Source organism: Salmo salar, chromosome ssa18 (genome assembly GCF_905237065.1).
Source record: "Salmo salar chromosome ssa18, Ssal_v3.1, whole genome shotgun sequence".
Lineage (NCBI taxonomy): Eukaryota > Metazoa > Chordata > Actinopteri > Salmoniformes > Salmonidae > Salmo > Salmo salar.
Window position 1 is genome coordinate 48,056,009 of NC_059459.1, and position 18,936 is coordinate 48,074,944.

Genomic DNA, 18,936 nt, shown 5'->3' on the forward strand with positions numbered 1-18,936 from the left:
TCTCAAGAGAGACTGGTCCAGAGACGGTCTGATCTGTCAAGAGAGACTGGTCTAGAGACGGTCTGATTTGTCAGGAGAGAATGGTCTGATCTGTCAGGAGAGACTGGTCTGATCTGTCAGGAGAGACTGGTCCAGAGACGGTCTGATCTGTCAGGAGAGACTGGTCTGATCTGTCAGGAGAGATGGTCTGATCTGTCAGGAGAGACTAGTCTGATCTGTCAGGAGAGACTGGTCTGATCTGTCAGGAGAGATGGTCTGATCTGTCAGGAGAGACTAGTCTGATCTGTCAGGAGAGACTGGTCTGATCTGTCAGGAGAGACTGATCTAGAAACGGTCTAATCTGTCAGGAGAGACGGTCCGATCTGTCAGGAGAGACTGGTCTGATCTGTCAGGAGAGACTGGTCTGATCTGTCAGGAGAGACTGGTCTAGAAACGGTCTGATCTGTCAGGAGAGACGGTCCGATCTGTCAGGAGAGACTGGTCTGATCTGTCAGGAGAGACTGATCTAGAAACGGTCTTATCTGTCAGGAGAGACGGTCTAATCTGTTAGGAGAGACTGGTCCAGAGACGGTCTGGTCTGTCAGGAGAGACGGTCTGATCTGTCAGGAGAGACTAGTCCAGAGACGGTCTGATCTGTCAGGAGAGACGGTCTCATCAGTCAGGAGAGATGGTCTGATCTGTCAGGAGAGACTAGTCTTACCTGTCAGGAGAGCCGGTCTGATCTCTCAAGAGAGACTGGTCCAGAGACGGTCTGATCTGTCAGGAGAGACTGGTCTAGAGACGGTCTGATTTGTCAGGAGAGACTGGTCTGATCTGTCAGGAGAGACTGGTCTGATCTGTCAGGAGAGACTGGTCCAGAGACGGTCTGATCTGTCAGGAGAGACTGGTCTGATCTGTCAGGAGAGATGGTCTGATCTGTCAGGAGAGACTAGTCTGATCTGTCAGGAGAGACTGGTCTGATCTGTCAGGAGAGACTGGTCTGATCTGTCAGGAGAGACTGGTCTGATCTGTCAGGAGAGACTAGTCCAGAGACGGTCCGATCTGTCAGGAGAAACTAGTCTGATCTGTCAGGAGAGACTAGCCTGATCTGTCAGTAGAGAAGGTCTGATCTGTCAGGAGAGACGGTCTGATCTGTCAGGAGAGACGATCTGATCTGTAAGGAGAGACGGTCTGATCTGTCTGGAGAGACGGTCTGATCTGTCAGGAGAGACGGTCTGATCTGTCAGGAGAGACGATCTGATCTGTAAGGAGAGACGGTCTGATCTGTAAGGAGAGACTGGTCTGTCAGGAGAGACCGTCTGATCTGTCAGGAGAGACGTTCTGATCTGTCAGGAGAGACGGTCTGATCTGTCAGGAGAGACTTTCCGATCTGTCAAGAGATACGGTCCGATCTGTCAGGAGAGACGGTCTGATCTGTCAGGAGAGACTGTCCGATCTGTCAGGAGAGACGGTCCGATCTGTCAGGGGAGACTGGTGTGATCTGTCAGGAGAGACTGGTCTGATCTGTCAGGAGAGACGGTCCGATCTGTCAAGAGATACGGTCCGATCTGTCAGGAGAGACAGTCTGATCTGTCAGGAGAGACGGTCCGATCTGTCAGGAGAGACGGTCTGATCTGTCAGGAGAGACTGTCCGATCTGTCAGGAGAGACGGTCCGACCTGTCAGGAGAGACGGTCCGATCTGTCAGGGGAGACTGGTGTGATCTGTCAGGAGAGACTGGTCTGATCTGTCAGGAGAGACGGTCCGATCTGTCAGGAGAAACTAGTCTGATCTGTCAGGAGAGACTGGTCCAGAGACGGTCTGATCTGTCAGGAGAGACGGTCCGATCTGTCAGGAGAGACTGGTCTGATCTGTCAGGAGAGATGGTCCGATCTGTCAGGAGAGACTAGTCTGATCTGTCAGGAGAAATTGGTCTGATCTGTCAGGAGAGCCGGTCTGATCTCTCAAGAGAGACTGGTCCAGAGACGGTCTGATCTGTCAGGAGAGATGGTCTGATCTGTCAGGAGAGACAGTCTGATCTGTCAGGAGAGACAGTCTGATCTGTCAGGAGAGACGGTCTGATCTGTCAAGAGAGACCGTCTGATCTGTCAGGAGAGACGGTCTGATCTGTCAGGAGAGACGGTCTGATCTGTCAGGAGAGACTAGCCTGATCTGTCAGTAGAGAAGGTCTGATCTGTCAGGAGAGACGGTCTGATCTGTCAGGAGAGACTAGTCCAGAGACGGTCTGATCTGTCAGGAGAGACGGTCTCATCAGTCAGGAGAGACGGTCTTATCTGTCAGGAGAGACTAGTCTTACCTGTCAGGAGAGCCGGTCTGATCTCTCAAGAGAGACTGGTCCAGAGACGGTCTGATCTGTCAGGAGAGACTGGTCTAGAGACGGTCTGATTTGTCAGGAGAGACTGGTCTGATCTGTCAGGAGAGACTGGTCTGATCTGTCAGGAGAGACTGGTCCAGAGACGGTCTGATCTGTCAGGAGAGACTGGTCTGATCTGTCAGGAGAGATGGTCTGATCTGTCAGGAGAGACTAGTCTGATCTGTCAGGAGAGACTGGTCTGATCTGTCAGGAGAGATGGTCTGATCTGTCAGGAGAGACTAGTCTGATCTGTCAGGAGAGACTGGTCTGATCTGTCAGGAGAGACTGATCTAGAAACGGTCTAATCTGTCAGGAGAGACGGTCCGATCTGTCAGGAGAGACTGGTCTGATCTGTCAGGAGAGACTGGTCTGATCTGTCAGGAGAGACTGATCTAGAAACGGTCTGATCTGTCAGGAGAGACGGTCCGATCTGTCAGGAGAGACTGGTCTGATCTGTCAGGAGAGACTGATCTAGAAACGGTCTTATCTGTCAGGAGAGACAGTCTAATCTGTTAGGAGAGACTGGTCCAGAGACGGTCTGGTCTGTCAGGAGAGACGGTCTGATCTGTCAGGAGAGACTAGTCCAGAGACGGTCTGATCTGTCAGGAGAGACGGTCTCATCAGTCAGGAGAGATGGTCTGATCTGTCAGGAGAGACTAGTCTTACCTGTCAGGAGAGCCGGTCTGATCTCTCAAGAGAGACTGGTCCAGAGACGGTCTGATCTGTCAGGAGAGACTGGTCTAGAGACGGTCTGATTTGTCAGGAGAGACTGGTCTGATCTGTCAGGAGAGACTGGTCTGATCTGTCAGGAGAGACTGGTCCAGAGACGGTCTGATCTGTCAGGAGAGACTGGTCTGATCTGTCAGGAGAGATGGTCTGATCTGTCAGGAGAGACTAGTCTGATCTGTCAGGAGAGACTGGTCTGATCTGTCAGGAGAGACTGGTCTGATCTGTCAGGAGAGACTGGTCTGATCTGTCAGGAGAGACTAGTCCAGAGACGGTCCGATCTGTCAGGAGAAACTAGTCTGATCTGTCAGGAGAGACTAGCCTGATCTGTCAGTAGAGAAGGTCTGATCTGTCAGGAGAGACGGTCTGATCTGTCAGGAGAGACGATCTGATCTGTAAGGAGAGACGGTCTGATCTGTCTGGAGAGACGGTCTGATCTGTCAGGAGAGACGGTCTGATCTGTCAGGAGAGACGATCTGATCTGTAAGGAGAGACGGTCTGATCTGTAAGGAGAGACTGGTCTGTCAGGAGAGACCGTCTGATCTGTCAGGAGAGACGTTCTGATCTGTCAGGAGAGACGGTCTGATCTGTCAGGAGAGACTTTCCGATCTGTCAAGAGATACGGTCCGATCTGTCAGGAGAGACGGTCTGATCTGTCAGGAGAGACTGTCCGATCTGTCAGGAGAGACGGTCCGATCTGTCAGGGGAGACGGTCCGATCTGTCAGGAGAGACGGTCTGATCTGTCAGGAGAGACTGTCCGATCTGTCAGGAGAGACGGTCCGACCTGTCAGGAGAGACGGTCCGATCTGTCAGGGGAGACTGGTGTGATCTGTCAGGAGAGACTGGTCTGATCTGTCAGGAGAGACGGTCCGATCTGTCAGGAGAAACTAGTCTGATCTGTCAGGAGAGACTGGTCCAGAGACGGTCTGATCTGTCAGGAGAGACGGTCCGATCTGTCAGGAGAGACTGTTCCAGAGACGGTCTGATCTGTCAGGAGAGATGGTCCGATCAGTCAGGAGAGACTAGTCCAATCTGTCAGGAGAGACTGGTCCAGAGACGATCTGATCTGTCAGGAGAGACTGGTCTGATCTGTCAGGAGAGACTTGTCCAGAGACGGTCTGATCTGTCAGGAGAGATGGTCCGATCAGTCAGGAGAGACTGGTCCAAAGACGGTCCGATCAGTCAGGAGAGACTAGTCTGATCTGTCAGGAGAGACTGGTCTGATCTGTCAGGAGAGACTGGTCCGATCTGTCAGGAGAGACTAGTCCGATCTGTCAGGAGAGACGGTCTGATCTGTCAGGAGAGACTGGTCTAGAGACGGTCTGATCTGTCAGGAGAAACTAGTCTGATCTGTCAGGAGAGACTGGTCTGATCTGTCAGGAGAGACTGGTCTGATCTGTCAGGAGAGACTGGTCCAGAGACGGTCTGATCTGTCAGGAGAGACTGGTCTGATCTGTCAGGAGAGATGGTCTGATCTGTCAGGAGAGACTAGTCTGATCTGTCAGGAGAGACTGGTCTGATCTGTCAGGAGAGACTGGTCTGATCTGTCAGGAGAGACTGGTCTGATCTGTCAGGAGAGACTAGTCCAGAGACGGTCCGATCTGTCAGGAAAGACTAGTCCTATCTGTCAGGAGAGACGGTCTGATCTGTCAGGAGAGACTAGTCCGATCTGTCAGGAGAGACTGGTCTGATCTGTCAGGAGAGACTGATCTAGAAACATTCTAATCTGTCAGGAGAGACGGTCCGATCTGTCAGGAGAGACTGGTCTGATCTGTCAGGAGAGACTGGTCTGATCTGTCAGGAGAGACTGATCTAGAAACGGTCTGATCTGTCAGGAGAGACGGTCCGATCTGTCAGGAGAGACTGGTCTGATCTGTCAGGAGAGACTGATCTAGAAACGGTCTGATCTGTCAGGAGAGACGGTCTAATCTGTTAGGAGAGACTGGTCCAGAGACGGTCTGGTCTGTCAGGAGAGACGGTCTGATCTGTCAGGAGAGACTAGTCCAGAGACGGTCTGATCTGTCAGGAAAGACGGTCTCATCAGTCAGGAGAGACGGTCTGATCTGTCAGGAGAGACTAGTCTTACCTGTCAGGAGAGCCGGTCTGATCTCTCAAGAGAGACTGGTTCAGAGACGGTCTGATCTGTCAGGAGAGACTGGTCTAGAGACGGTCTGATTTGTCAGGAGAGACTGGTCTGATCTGTCAGGAGAGATGGTCTAATCTGTCAGGAGAGACTGGTCTGATCTGTCAGGAGAGACTGGTCCGATCTGTCAGGAGAGACTAGTCTGATCTGTCAGGAGAGACGGTCCGATCTGTCAGGAGAGACGGTCCGATCTGTCAGGAGAGACTGTCCGATCTGTCAGGAGAGACTGTCTGATCTGTCAGGAGAGACGGTCCGATCTGTCAGGAGAGACGGTCCGATCTGTCAGGAGAGACGGTCCGATCTGTCAGGAGAGACTAGTCCGATCTGTCAGGAGAGACGGTCTGATCTGTCAGGAGAAACTAGTCTGATCTGTCAGGAGAGACTAGCCTGATCTGTCAGTAGAGAAGGTCTGATCTGTCAGGAGAGACGGTCTGATCTGTCAGGAGAGACTAGTCTGATCTGTCAGGAAAGACTAGTCTGATCTGTCAGGAGAGACTGGTCTGATCTGTCAGGAGAGACTGGTCTGATCTGTCAGGAGAGACTGGTCTGATCTGTCAGGAGAGACTGATCTAGAAACGGTCTGATCTGTCAGGAGAGACGGTCCGATCTGTCAGGAGAGACTGGTCTGATCTGTCAGGAGAGACTGATCTAGAAACGGTCTGATCTGTCAGGAGAGACGGTCTAATCTGTTAGGAGAGACTGGTCCAGAGACGGTCTGGTCTGTCAGGAGAGACGGTCTGATCTGTCAGGAGAGACTAGTCCAGAGACGGTCTGATCTGGCAGGAAAGACGGTCTCATCAGTCAGGAGAGACGGTCTGATCTGTCAGGAGAGACTAGTCTTACCTGTCAGGAGAGCCGGTCTGATCTCTCAAGAGAGACTGGTTCAGAGACGGTCTGATCTGTCAGGAGAGACTGGTCTAGAGACGGTCTGATTTGTCAGGAGAGACTGGTCTGATCTGTCAGGAGAGATGGTCTAATCTGTCAGGAGAGACTAGTCTGATCTGTCAGGAGAGACTGGTCTGATCTGTCAGGAGAGACTGGTCCGATCTGTCAGGAGAGACTAGTCTGATCTGTCAGGAGAGACGGTCCGATCTGTCAGGAGAGACTGTCCGATCTGTCAGGAGAGACTGTCCGATCTGTCAGGAGAGACTGTCTGATCTGTCAGGAGAGACGGTCCGATCTGTCAGGAGAGACGGTCCGATCTGTCAGGAGAGACTAGTCCGATCTGTCAGGAGAGACGGTCTGATCTGTCAGGAGAAACTAGTCTGATCTGTCAGGAGAGACTAGCCTGATCTGTCAGTAGAGAAGGTCTGATCTGTCAGGAGAGACGGTCTGATCTGTCAGGAGAGACTAGTCTGATCTGTCAGGAAAGACTAGTCTGATCTGTCAGGAGAGACTGGTCTGATCTGTCAGGAGAGACTGGTCTGATCTGTCAGGAGAGACTGGTCCGATCTGTCAGGAGAGACGGTCTGATCTGTCAGGAGAGACGGTCTGATCTGTCAGGAGAGACGGTCTGATCTGTCAGGAGAGACTGTCCGATCTGTCAGGAGAGATGGTCCGATCTGTCAGGAGAGACTGTCCGATCTGTCAGGAGAAACTGTCTGATCTGTCAGGAGAGACGGTCCGATCTGTCAGGAGAGACTGGTGTGATCTGTCAGGAGAGACTGGTCGGATCTGTCAGGAGAGACGGTCCGATCTGTCAGGAGAGACTAGTCCGATCTGTCAGGAGAGACGGTCTGATCTGTCAGGAGAAACTAGTCTGATCTGTCAGGAGAGACTAGCCTGATCTGTCAGTAGAGAAGGTCTGATCTGTCAGGAGAGACGGTCTGATCTGTCAGGAGAGACTAGTCTGATCTGTCAGGAGAGACTAGTCTGATCTGTCTGGAGAGACGGTCTGATCTGTCAGGAGAGACGGTCTGATCTGTCAGGAGAGACGGTCTGATCTGTAAGGAGAGACGGTCTGATCTGTAAGGAGAGACTGGTCTGTCAGGAGAGACGGTCTGATGTGTCAGGAGAGACTAGTCCAGAGACGGTCTGATTTGTCAGGAGAGACTGTCCGATCTGTCAGGAGAGACCTTCTGATCTGTCAGGAGAGACTGGTCTGATCTGTCAGGAGAGACTAGTCTGATCTGTCAGGACAGACGGTCTGATCTGTTAGGAGAGACTGGTCCAGAGACAGTCTGATCTGTCAGGAGAGACTGGTCTGATCTGTCAGGAGAGATGGTCCGATCTGTCAGGAGAGCCGGTCTGATCTCTCAAGAGAGACTGGTCCAGAGACGGTCTGATCTGTCAGGAGAGATGGTCTGATCTGTCAGGAGAGACAGTCTGATCTGTCAGGAGAGACAGTCTGATCTGTCAGGAGAGACGGTCTGATCTGTCAAGAGAGACCGTCTGATCTGTCAGGAGAGACGGTCTGATCTGTCAGGAGAGACGGTCTGATCTGTCAGGAGAGACTAACCTGATCTGTCAGTAGAGAAGGTCTGATCTGTCAGGAGAGACGGTCTGATCTGTCAGGAGAGACTAGTCCAGAGACGGTCTGATCTGTCAGGAGAGACGGTCTCATCAGTCAGGAGAGACGGTCTGATCTGTCAGGAGAGACTAGTCTTACCTGTCAGGAGAGCCGGTCTGATCTCTCAAGAGAGACTGGTCCAGAGACAGTCTGATCTGTCAGGAGAGACTGGTCTAGAGACGGTCTGATTTGTCAGGAGAGACTGGTCTGATCTGTCAGGAGAGACTGGTCTGATCTGTCAGGAGAGACTGGTCCAGAGACGGTCTGATCTGTCAGGAGAGACTGGTCTGATCTGTCAGGAGAGATGGTCTGATCTGTCAGGAGAGACTAGTCTGATCTGTCAGGAGAGACTAGTCTGATCTGTCAGGAGAGACTGGTCTGATCTGTCAGGAGAGACTAGTCCAGAGACGGTCCGATCTGTCAGGAGAAACTAGTCTGATCTGTCAGGAGAGACTAGCCTGATCTGTCAGTAGAGAAGGTCTGATCTGTCAGGAGAGACGGTCTGATCTGTCAGGAGAGACTAGTCTGATCTGTCAGGAGAGACTAGTCTGATCTGTCTGGAGAGACGGTCTGATCTGTCAGGAGAGACGGTCTGATCTGTCAGGAGAGACGATCTGATCTGTAAGGAGAGACGGTCTGATCTGTAAGGAGAGACTGGTCTGTCAGGAGAGACCGTCTGATCTGTCAGGAGAGACGTTCTGATCTGTCAGGAGAGACGGTCTGATCTGTCAGGAGAGACTTTCCGATCTGTCAAGAGATACGGTCCGATCTGTCAGGAGAGACGGTCTGATCTGTCAGGAGAGACTGTCCGATCTGTCAGGAGAGACGGTCCGATCTGTCAGGGGAGACTGGTGTGATCTGTCAGGAGAGACTGGTCTGATCTGTCAGGAGAGACGGTCCGATTTGTCAAGAGATACGGTCCGATCTGTCAGGAGAGACAGTCTGATCTGTCAGGAGAGACGGTCCGATCTGTCAGGAGAGACGGTCTGATCTGTCAGGAGAGACTGTCCGATCTGTCAGGAGAGACGGTCCGACCTGTCAGGAGAGACGGTCCGATCTGTCAGGAGAAACTAGTCTGATCTGTCAGGAGAGACTGGTCCAGAGACGGTCTGATCTGTCAGGAGAGACGGTCCGATCTGTCAGGAGAGACTGTTCCAGAGACGGTCTGATCTGTCAGGAGAGATGGTCCGATCAGTCAGGAGAGACTGGTCCAAAGACGGTCCGATCAGTCAGGAGAGACTAGTCTGATCTGTCAGGAGAGACGGTATGATCTGTCAGGAGAGACTGGTCTAGAGACGGTCTGATCTGTCAGGAGAAACTAGTCTGATCTGTCAAGAGAGACTGGTCTGATCTGTCAGGAGAGACTGGTCCAGAGACGGTCTGATCTGTCAGGAGAGACTGGTCTGATCTGTCAGGAGAGATGGTCTGATCTGTCAGGAGAGACTGGTCTGATCTGTCAGGAGAGACTAGTCCAGAGACGGTCCGATCTGTCAGGAAAGACTAGTCCTATCTGTCAGGAGAGACGGTCTGATCTGTCAGGAGAGACTAGTCCGATCTGTCAGGAGAGACTGGTCTGATCTGTCAGGAGAGACTGATCTAGAAACATTCTAATCTGTCAGGAGAGACGGTCCGATCTGTCAGGAGAGACTGGTCTGATCTGTCAGGAGAGACTGGTCTGATCTGTCAGGAGAGACTGATCTAGAAACGGTCTGATCTGTCAGGAGAGACGGTCCGATCTGTCAGGAGAGACTGGTCTGATCTGTCAGGAGAGACTGATCTAGAAACGGTCTGATCTGTCAGGAGAGACGGTCTAATCTGTTAGGAGAGACTGGTCCAGAGACGGTCTGGTCTGTCAGGAGAGACGGTCTGATCTGTCAGGAGAGACTAGTCCAGAGACGGTCTGATCTGTCAGGAAAGACGGTCTCATCAGTCAGGAGAGACGGTCTGATCTGTCAGGAGAGACTAGTCTTACCTGTCAGGAGAGCCGGTCTGATCTCTCAAGAGAGTCTGGTTCAGAGACGGTCTGATCTGTCAGGAGAGACTGGTCTAGAGACGGTCTGATCTGTCAGGAGAGACTGGTCTGATCTGTCAGGAGAGACTGGTCCGATCTGTCAGGAGAGACTAGTCTGATCTGTCAGGAGAGACGGTCCGATCTGTCAGGAGAGACTGTCCGATCTGTCAGGAGAGACTGTCCGATCTGTCAGGAGAGACTGTCCGATCTGTCAGGAGAGACTGTCTGATCTGTCAGGAGAGACGGTCCGATCTGTCAGGAGAGACGGTCCGATCTGTCAGGAGAGACTAGTCCGATCTGTCAGGAGAGACGGTCTGATCTGTCAGGAGAAACTAGTCTGATCTGTCAGGAGAGACTAGCCTGATCTGTCAGTAGAGAAGGTCTGATCTGTCAGGAGAGACGGTCTGATCTGTCAGGAGAGACTAGTCTGATCTGTCAGGAGAGACTAGTCTGATCTGTCAGGAGAGACTGGTCTGATCTGTCAGGAGAGACTGGTCTGATCTGTCAGGAGAGACTGGTCCGATCTGTCAGGAGAGACGGTCTGATCTGTCAGGAGAGACGGTCTGATCTGTCAGGAGAGACTGTCCGATCTGTCAGGAGAGATGGTCCGATCTGTCAGGAGAGACTGTCCGATCTGTCAGGAGAAACTGTCTGATCTGTCAGGAGAGACGGTCCGATCTGTCAGGAGAGACTGGTGTGATCTGTCAGGAGAGACTGGTCGGATCTGTCAGGAGAGACGGTCCGATCTGTCAGGAGAGACTAGTCCGATCTGTCAGGAGAGACGGTCTGATCTGTCAGGAGAAACTAGTCTGATCTGTCAGGAGAGACTAGCCTGATCGGTCAGTAGAGAAGGTCTGATCTGTCAGGAGAGACGGTCTGATCTGTCAGGAGAGACTAGTCTGATCTGTCAGGAGAGACTAGTCTGATCTGTCTGGAGAGACGGTCTGATCTGTCAGGAGAGACGGTCTGATCTGTCAGGAGAGACGGTCTGATCTGTAAGGAGAGACGGTCTGATCTGTAAGGAGAGACTGGTCTGTCAGGAGAGACGGTCTGATCTGTCAGGAGAGACTAGTCCAGAGACGGTCTGATTTGTCAGGAGAGACTGTCCGATCTGTCAGGAGAGACCTTCTGATCTGTCAGGAGAGACTGGTCTGATCTGTCAGGAGAGACTAGTCTGATCTGTCAGGACAGACGGTCTGATCTGTTAGGAGAGACTGGTCCAGAGACAGTCTGATCTGTCAGGAGAGACTGTTCTGATCTGTCAGGAGAGATGGTCCGATCTGTCAGGAGAGACTAGTCTGATCTGTCAGGAGAAATTGGTCTGATCTGTCAGGAGAGCCGGTCTGATCTCTCAAGAGAGACTGGTCCAGAGACGGTCTGATCTGTCAGGAGAGATGGTCTGATCTGTCAGGAGAGACAGTCTGATCTGTCAGGAGAGACAGTCTGATCTGTCAGGAGAGACAGTCTGATCTGTCAGGAGAGACGGTCTGATCTGTCAAGAGAGACCGTCTGATCTGTCAGGAGAGACGGTCTGATCTGTTAGGAGAGACGGTCTGATCTGTCAGGAGAGACTAGCCTGATCTGTCAGTAGAGAAGGTCTGATCTGTCAGGAGAGACGGTCTGATCTGTCAGGAGAGACTAGTCTGATCTGTCAGGAGAGACTAGTCTGATCTGTCTGGAGAGACGGTCTGATCTGTCAGGAGAGACGGTCTGATCTGTCAGGAGAGACGGTCTGATCTGTAAGGAGAGACTGGTCTGTCAGGAGAGACGGTCTGATCTGTCAGGAGAGACTAGTCCAGAGACGGTCTGATTTGTCAGGAGAGACTGTCCGATCTGTCAGGAGAGACCTTCTGATCTGTCAGGAGAGACTGGTCTGATCTGTCAGGAGAGACTAGTCTGATCTGTCAGGACAGACGGTCTGATCTGTTAGGAGAGACTGGTCCAGAGACAGTCTGATCTGTCAGGAGAGACTGGTCTGATCTGTCAGGAGAGATGGTCCGATCTGTCAGGAGAGACTAGTCTGATCTGTCAGGAGAAATTGGTCTGATCTGTCAGGAGAGCCGGTCTGATCTCTCAAGAGAGACTGGTCCAGAGACGGTCTGATCTGTCAGGAGAGATGGTCTGATCTGTCAGGAGAGACAGTCTGATCTGTCAGGAGAGACAGTCTGATCTGTCAGGAGAGACGGTCTGATCTGTCAAGAGAGACCGTCTGATCTGTCAGGAGAGACGGTCTGATCTGTCAGGAGAGACGGTCTGATCTGTCAGGAGAGACTAGCCTGATCTGTCAGTAGAGAAGGTCTGATCTGTCAGGAGAGACGGTCTGATCTGTCAGGAGAGACTAGTCTGATCTGTCAGGAGAGACTATTCTGATCTGTCAGGAGAGACTGGTCCGATCTGTCAGGAGAGACTGGTCCGATCTGTCAGGAGAGACGGTCTGATCTGTCAGGAGAGACTGTCCGATCTGTCAGGAGAGATGGTCCGATCTGTCAGGAGAGACTGTCCGATCTGTCAGGAGAGACTGTCTGATCTGTCAGGAGAGATGGTCCGATCTGTCAGGAGAGACTAGTCTGATCTGTCAGGAGAAATTGGTCTGATCTGTCAGGAGAGCCGGTCTGATCTCTCAAGAGAGACTGGTCCAGAGACGGTCTGATCTGTCAGGAGAGACGGTCTGATCTGTCAGGAGAGACAGTCTGATCTGTCAGGAGAGACAGTCTGATCTGTCAGGAGAGACGGTCCGATCTGTCAAGAGAGACCGTCTGATCTGTCAGGAGAGACGGTCTGATCTGTCAGGAGAGACGGTCTGATCTGTCAGGAGAGACTAGCCTGATCTGTCAGTAGAGAAGGTCTGATCTGTCAGGAGAGACGGTCTGATCTGTCAGGAGAGACTAGTCTGATCTGTCAGGAGAGACTAGTCTGATCTGTCAGGAGAGACTGGTCTGATCTGTCAGGAGAGACTGGTCCGATCTGTCAGGAGAGACGGTCTGATCTGTCAGGAGAGACTGTCCGATCTGTCAGGAGAGATGGTCCGATCGGTCAGGAGAGACTGTCCGATCTGTCAGGAGAGACTGTCTGATCTGTCAGGAGAGACGGTCCGATCTGTCAGGAGAGACTGGTGTGATCTGTCAGGAGAGACTGGTCGGATCTGTCAGGAGAGACGGTCCGATCTGTCAGGAGAGACAAGTCCGATCTGTCAGGAGAGACGGTCTGATCTGTCAGGAGAAACTAGTCTGATCTGTCAGGAGAGACTAGCCTGATCTGTCAGTAGAGAAGGTCTGATCTGTCAGGAGAGACGGTCTGATCTGTCAGGAGAGACTAGTCTGATCTGTCAGGAGAGACTAGTCTGATCTGTCAGGAGAGACTAGTCTGATCTGTCAGGAGAGACTAGTCTGATCTGTCTGGAGAGACGGTCTGATCTGTCAGGAGAGACGGTCTGATCTGTCAGGAGAGACGGTCTGATCTGTAAGGAGAGACGGTCTGATCTGTCAGGAGAGACGGTCTGATCTGTAAGGAGAGACTGGTCTGTCAGGAGAGACGGTCTGATCTGTCAGGAGAGACTAGTCCAGAGACGGTCTGATTTGTCAGGAGAGACTGTCCGATCTGTCAGGAGAGACCTTCTGATCTGTCAGGAGAGACTGGTCTGATCTGTCAGGAGAGACTAGTCTGATCTGTCAGGACAGACGGTCTGATCTGTTAGGAGAGACTGGTCCAGAGACAGTCTGATCTGTCAGGAGAGACTGGTCTGATCTGTCAGGAGAGATGGTCCGATCTGTCAGGAGAGACGGTCTGATCTGTCAAGAGAGACCGTCTGATCTGTCAGGAGAGACGGTCTGATCTGTCAGGAGAGACTAGCCTGATCTGTCAGTAGAGAAGGTCTGATCTGTCAGGAGAGACGGTCTGATCTGTCAGGAGAGACTAGTCTGATCTGTCAGGAGAGACTAGTCTGATCTGTCAGGAGAGACTAGCCTGATCTGTCAGTAGAGAAGGTCTGATCTGTCAGGAGAGACGGTCTGATCTGTCAGGAGAGACTAGTCTGATCTGTCAGGAGAGACTAGTCTGATCTGTCAGGAGAGACTGGTCTGATCTGTCAGGAGAGACTGGTCCGATCTGTCAGGAGAGACGGTCTGATCTGTCAGGAGAGACTGTCCGATCTGTCAGGAGAGATGGTCCGATCTGTCAGGAGAGACTGTCCGATCTGTCAGGAGAGACTGTCTGATCTGTCAGGAGAGATGGTCCGATCTGTCAGGAGAGACTAGTCTGATCTGTCAGGAGAAATTGGTCTGATCTGTCAGGAGAGCCGGTCTGATCTCTCAAGAGAGACTGGTCCAGAGACGGTCTGATCTGTCAGGAGAGATGGTCTGATCTGTCAGGAGAGACGGTCTGATCTGTCAGGAGAGACAGTCTGATCTGTCAGGAGAGACAGTCTGATCTGTCAGGAGAGACAGTCTGATCTGTCAGGAGAGACTGGTCTGATCTGTCAGGAGAGACTGGTCTGATCTGTCAGGAGAGACTGGTCCGATCTGTCAGGAGAGACGGTCTGATCTGTCAGGAGAGACTGTCCGATCTGTCAGGAGAGACTGTCCGATCTGTCAGGAGAGATGGTCCGATCTGTCAGGAGAGACTGTCCGATCTGTCAGGAGAGACTGTCCGATCTGTCAGGAGAGACTGGTGTGATCTGTCAGGAGAGACTGGTCGGATCTGTCAGGAGAGACGGTCCGATCTGTCAGGAGAGACAAGTCCGATCTGTCAGGAGAGACGGTCTGATCTGTCAGGAGAAACTAGTCTGATCTGTCAGGAGAGACTAGCCTGATCTGTCAGTAGAGAAGGTCTGATCTGTCAGGAGAGACGGTCTGATCTGTCAGGAGAGACGGTCTGATCTGTCAGGAGAGACTAGTCTGATCTGTCAGGAGAGACTAGTCTGATCTGTCAGGAGAGACTAGTCTGATCTGTCTGGAGAGACGGTCTGATCTGTCAGGAGAGACGGTCTGATCTGTCAGGAGAGACGGTCTGATCTGTAAGGAGAGACGGTCTGATCTGTCAGGAGAGACGGTCTGATCTGTAAGGAGAGACTGGTCTGTCAGGAGAGACGGTCTGATCTGTCAGGAGAGACGGTCTGATCTGTAAGGAGAGACGGTCTGATCTGTAAGGAGAGACTGGTCTGTCAGGAGAGACGGTCTGATCTGTCAGGAGAGACTAGTCCAGAGACGGTCTGATTTGTCAGGAGAGACTGTCCGATCTGTCAGGAGAGACCTTCTGATCTGTCAGGAGAGACTGGTCTGATCTGTCAGGAGAGACTAGTCTGATCTGTCAGGACAGACGGTCTGATCTGTTAGGAGAGACTGGTCCAGAGACAGTCTGATCTGTCAGGAGAGACTGGTCTGATCTGTCAGGAGAGATGGTCCGATCTGTCAGGAGAGACTAGTCTGATCTGTCAGGAGAAATTGGTCTGATCTGTCAGGAGAGCCGGTCTGATCTCTCAAGAGAGACTGGTCCAGAGACGGTCTGATCTGTCAGGAGAGATGGTCTGATCTGTCAGGAGAGACAGTCTGATCTGTCAGGAGAGACAGTCTGATCTGTCAGGAGAGACAGTCTGATCTGTCAGGAGAGACGGTCTGATCTGTCAAGAGAGACCGTCTGATCTGTCAGGAGAGACGGTCTGATCTGTCAGGAGAGACGGTCTGATCTGTCAGGAGAGACTAGCCTGATCTGTCAGTAGAGAAGGTCTGATCTGTCAGGAGAGACGGTCTGATCTGTCAGGAGAGACTAGTCTGATCTGTCAGGAGAGACTAGTCTGATCTGTCTGGAGAGACGGTCTGATCTGTCAGGAGAGACGGTCTGATCTGTCAGGAGAGACGGTCTGATCTGTAAGGAGAGACTGGTCTGTCAGGAGAGACGGTCTGATCTGTCAGGAGAGACTAGTCCAGAGACGGTCTGATTTGTCAGGAGAGACTGTCCGATCTGTCAGGAGAGACCTTCTGATCTGTCAGGAGAGACTGGTCTGATCTGTCAGGAGAGACTAGTCTGATCTGTCAGGACAGACGGTCTGATCTGTTAGGAGAGACTGGTCCAGAGACAGTCTGATCTGTCAGGAGAGACTGGTCTGATCTGTCAGGAGAGATGGTCCGATCTGTCAGGAGAGACTAGTCTGATCTGTCAGGAGAAATTGGTCTGATCTGTCAGGAGAGCCGGTCTGATCTCTCAAGAGAGACTGGTCCAGAGACGGTCTGATCTGTCAGGAGAGATGGTCTGATCTGTCAGGAGAGACAGTCTGATCTGTCAGGAGAGACAGTCTGATCTGTCAGGAGAGACGGTCTGATCTGTCAAGAGAGACCGTCTGATCTGTCAGGAGAGACGGTCTGATCTGTCAGGAGAGACGGTCTGATCTGTCAGGAGAGACTAGCCTGATCTGTCAGTAGAGAAGGTCTGATCTGTCAGGAGAGACGGTCTGATCTGTCAGGAGAGACTAGTCTGATCTGTCAGGAGAGACTATTCTGATCTGTCAGGAGAGACTGGTCCGATCTGTCAGGAGAGACTGGTCCGATCTGTCAGGAGAGACGGTCTGATCTGTCAGGAGAGACTGTCCGATCTGTCAGGAGAGATGGTCCGATCTGTCAGGAGAGACTGTCCGATCTGTCAGGAGAGACTGTCTGATCTGTCAGGAGAGATGGTCCGATCTGTCAGGAGAGACTAGTCTGATCTGTCAGGAGAAATTGGTCTGATCTGTCAGGAGAGCCGGTCTGATCTCTCAAGAGAGACTGGTCCAGAGACGGTCTGATCTGTCAGGAGAGACGGTCTGATCTGTCAGGAGAGACAGTCTGATCTGTCAGGAGAGACAGTCTGATCTGTCAGGAGAGACGGTCTGATCTGTCAAGAGAGACCGTCTGATCTGTCAGGAGAGACGGTCTGATCTGTCAGGAGAGACGGTCTGATCTGTCAGGAGAGACTAGCCTGATCTGTCAGTAGAGAAGGTCTGATCTGTCAGGAGAGACGGTCTGATCTGTCAGGAGAGACTAGTCTGATCTGTCAGGAGAGACTAGTCTGATCTGTCAGGAGAGACTGGTCTGATCTGTCAGGAGAGACTGGTCCGATCTGTCAGGAGAGACGGTCTGATCTGTCAGGAGAGACTGTCCGATCTGTCAGGAGAGATGGTCCGATCTGTCAGGAGAGACTGTCCGATCTGTCAGGAGAGACTGTCTGATCTGTCAGGAGAGACGGTCCGATCTGTCAGGAGAGACTGGTGTGATCTGTCAGGAGAGACTGGTCGGATCTGTCAGGAGAGACGGTCCGATCTGTCAGGAGAGACAAGTCCGATCTGTCAGGAGAGACGGTCTGATCTGTCAGGAGAAACTAGTCTGATCTGTCAGGAGAGACTAGCCTGATCTGTCAGTAGAGAAGGTCTGATCTGTCAGGAGAGACGGTCTGATCTGTCAGGAGAGACTAGTCTGATCTGTCAGGAGAGACTAGTCTGATCTGTCAGGAGAGACTAGTCTGATCTGTCAGGAGAGACTAGTCTGATCTGTCTGGAGAGACGGTCTGATCTGTCAGGAGAGACGGTCTGATCTGTCAGGAGAGACGGTCTGATCTGTAAGGAGAGACGGTCTGATCTGTCAGGAGAGACGGTCTGATCTGTAAGGAGAGACTGGTCTGTCAGGAGAGACGGTCTGATCTGTCAGGAGAGACTAGTCCAGAGACGGTCTGATTTGTCAGGAGAGACTGTCCGATCTGTCAGGAGAGACCTTCTGATCTGTCAGGAGAGACTGGTCTGATCTGTCAGGAGAGACTAGTCTGATCTGTCAGGACAGACGGTCTGATCTGTTAGGAGAGACTGGTCCAGAGACAGTCTGATCTGTCAGGAGAGACTGGTCTGATCTGTCAGGAGAGATGGTCCGATCTGTCAGGAGAGACGGTCTGATCTGTCAAGAGAGACCGTCTGATCTGTCAGGAGAGACGGTCTGATCTGTCAGGAGAGACTAGCCTGATCTGTCAGTAGAGAAGGTCTGATCTGTCAGGAGAGACGGTCTGATCTGTCAGGAGAGACTAGTCTGATCTGTCAGGAGAGACTAGTCTGATCTGTCAGGAGAGACTAGCCTGATCTGTCAGTAGAGAAGGTCTGATCTGTCAGGAGAGACGGTCTGATCTGTCAGGAGAGACTAGTCTGATCTGTCAGGAGAGACTAGTCTGATCTGTCAGGAGAGACTGGTCTGATCTGTCAGGAGAGACTGGTCCGATCTGTCAGGAGAGACGGTCTGATCTGTCAGGAGAGACTGTCCGATCTGTCAGGAGAGATGGTCCGATCTGTCAGGAGAGACTGTCCGATCTGTCAGGAGAGACTGTCTGATCTGTCAGGAGAGATGGTCCGATCTGTCAGGAGAGACTAGTCTGATCTGTCAGGAGAAATTGGTCTGATCTGTCAGGAGAGCCGGTCTGATCTCTCAAGAGAGACTGGTCCAGAGACGGTCTGATCTGTCAGGAGAGATGGTCTGATCTGTCAGGAGAGACGGTCTGATCTGTCAGGAGAGACAGTCTGATCTGTCAGGAGAGACAGTCTGATCTGTCAGGAGAGACAGTCTGATCTGTCAGGAGAGACTGGTCTGATCTGTCAGGAGAGACTGGTCTGATCTGTCAGGAGAGACTGGTCCGATCTGTCAGGAGAGACGGTCTGATCTGTCAGGAGAGACTGTCCGATCTGTCAGGAGAGACTGTCCGATCTGTCAGGAGAGATGGTCCGATCTGTCAGGAGAGACTGTCCGATCTGTCAGGAGAGACTGTCCGATCTGTCAGGAGAGACTGGTGTGATCTGTCAGGAGAGACTGGTCGGATCTGTCAGGAGAGACGGTCCGATCTGTCAGGAGAGACAAGTCCGATCTGTCAGGAGAGACGGTCTGATCTGTCAGGAGAAACTAGTCTGATCTGTCAGGAGAGACTAGCCTGATCTGTCAGTAGAGAATGTCTGATCTGTCAGGAGAGACGGTCTGATCTGTCAGGAGAGACTAGTCTGATCTGTCAGGAGAGACTAGTCTGATCTGTCAGGAGAGACTAGTCTGATCTGTCTGGAGAGACGGTCTGATCTGTCAGGAGAGACGGTCTGATCTGTCAGGAGAGACGGTCTGATCTGTAAGGAGAGACGGTCTGATCTGTCAGGAGAGACGGTCTGATCTGTAAGGAGAGACTGGTCTGTCAGGAGAGACGGTCTGATC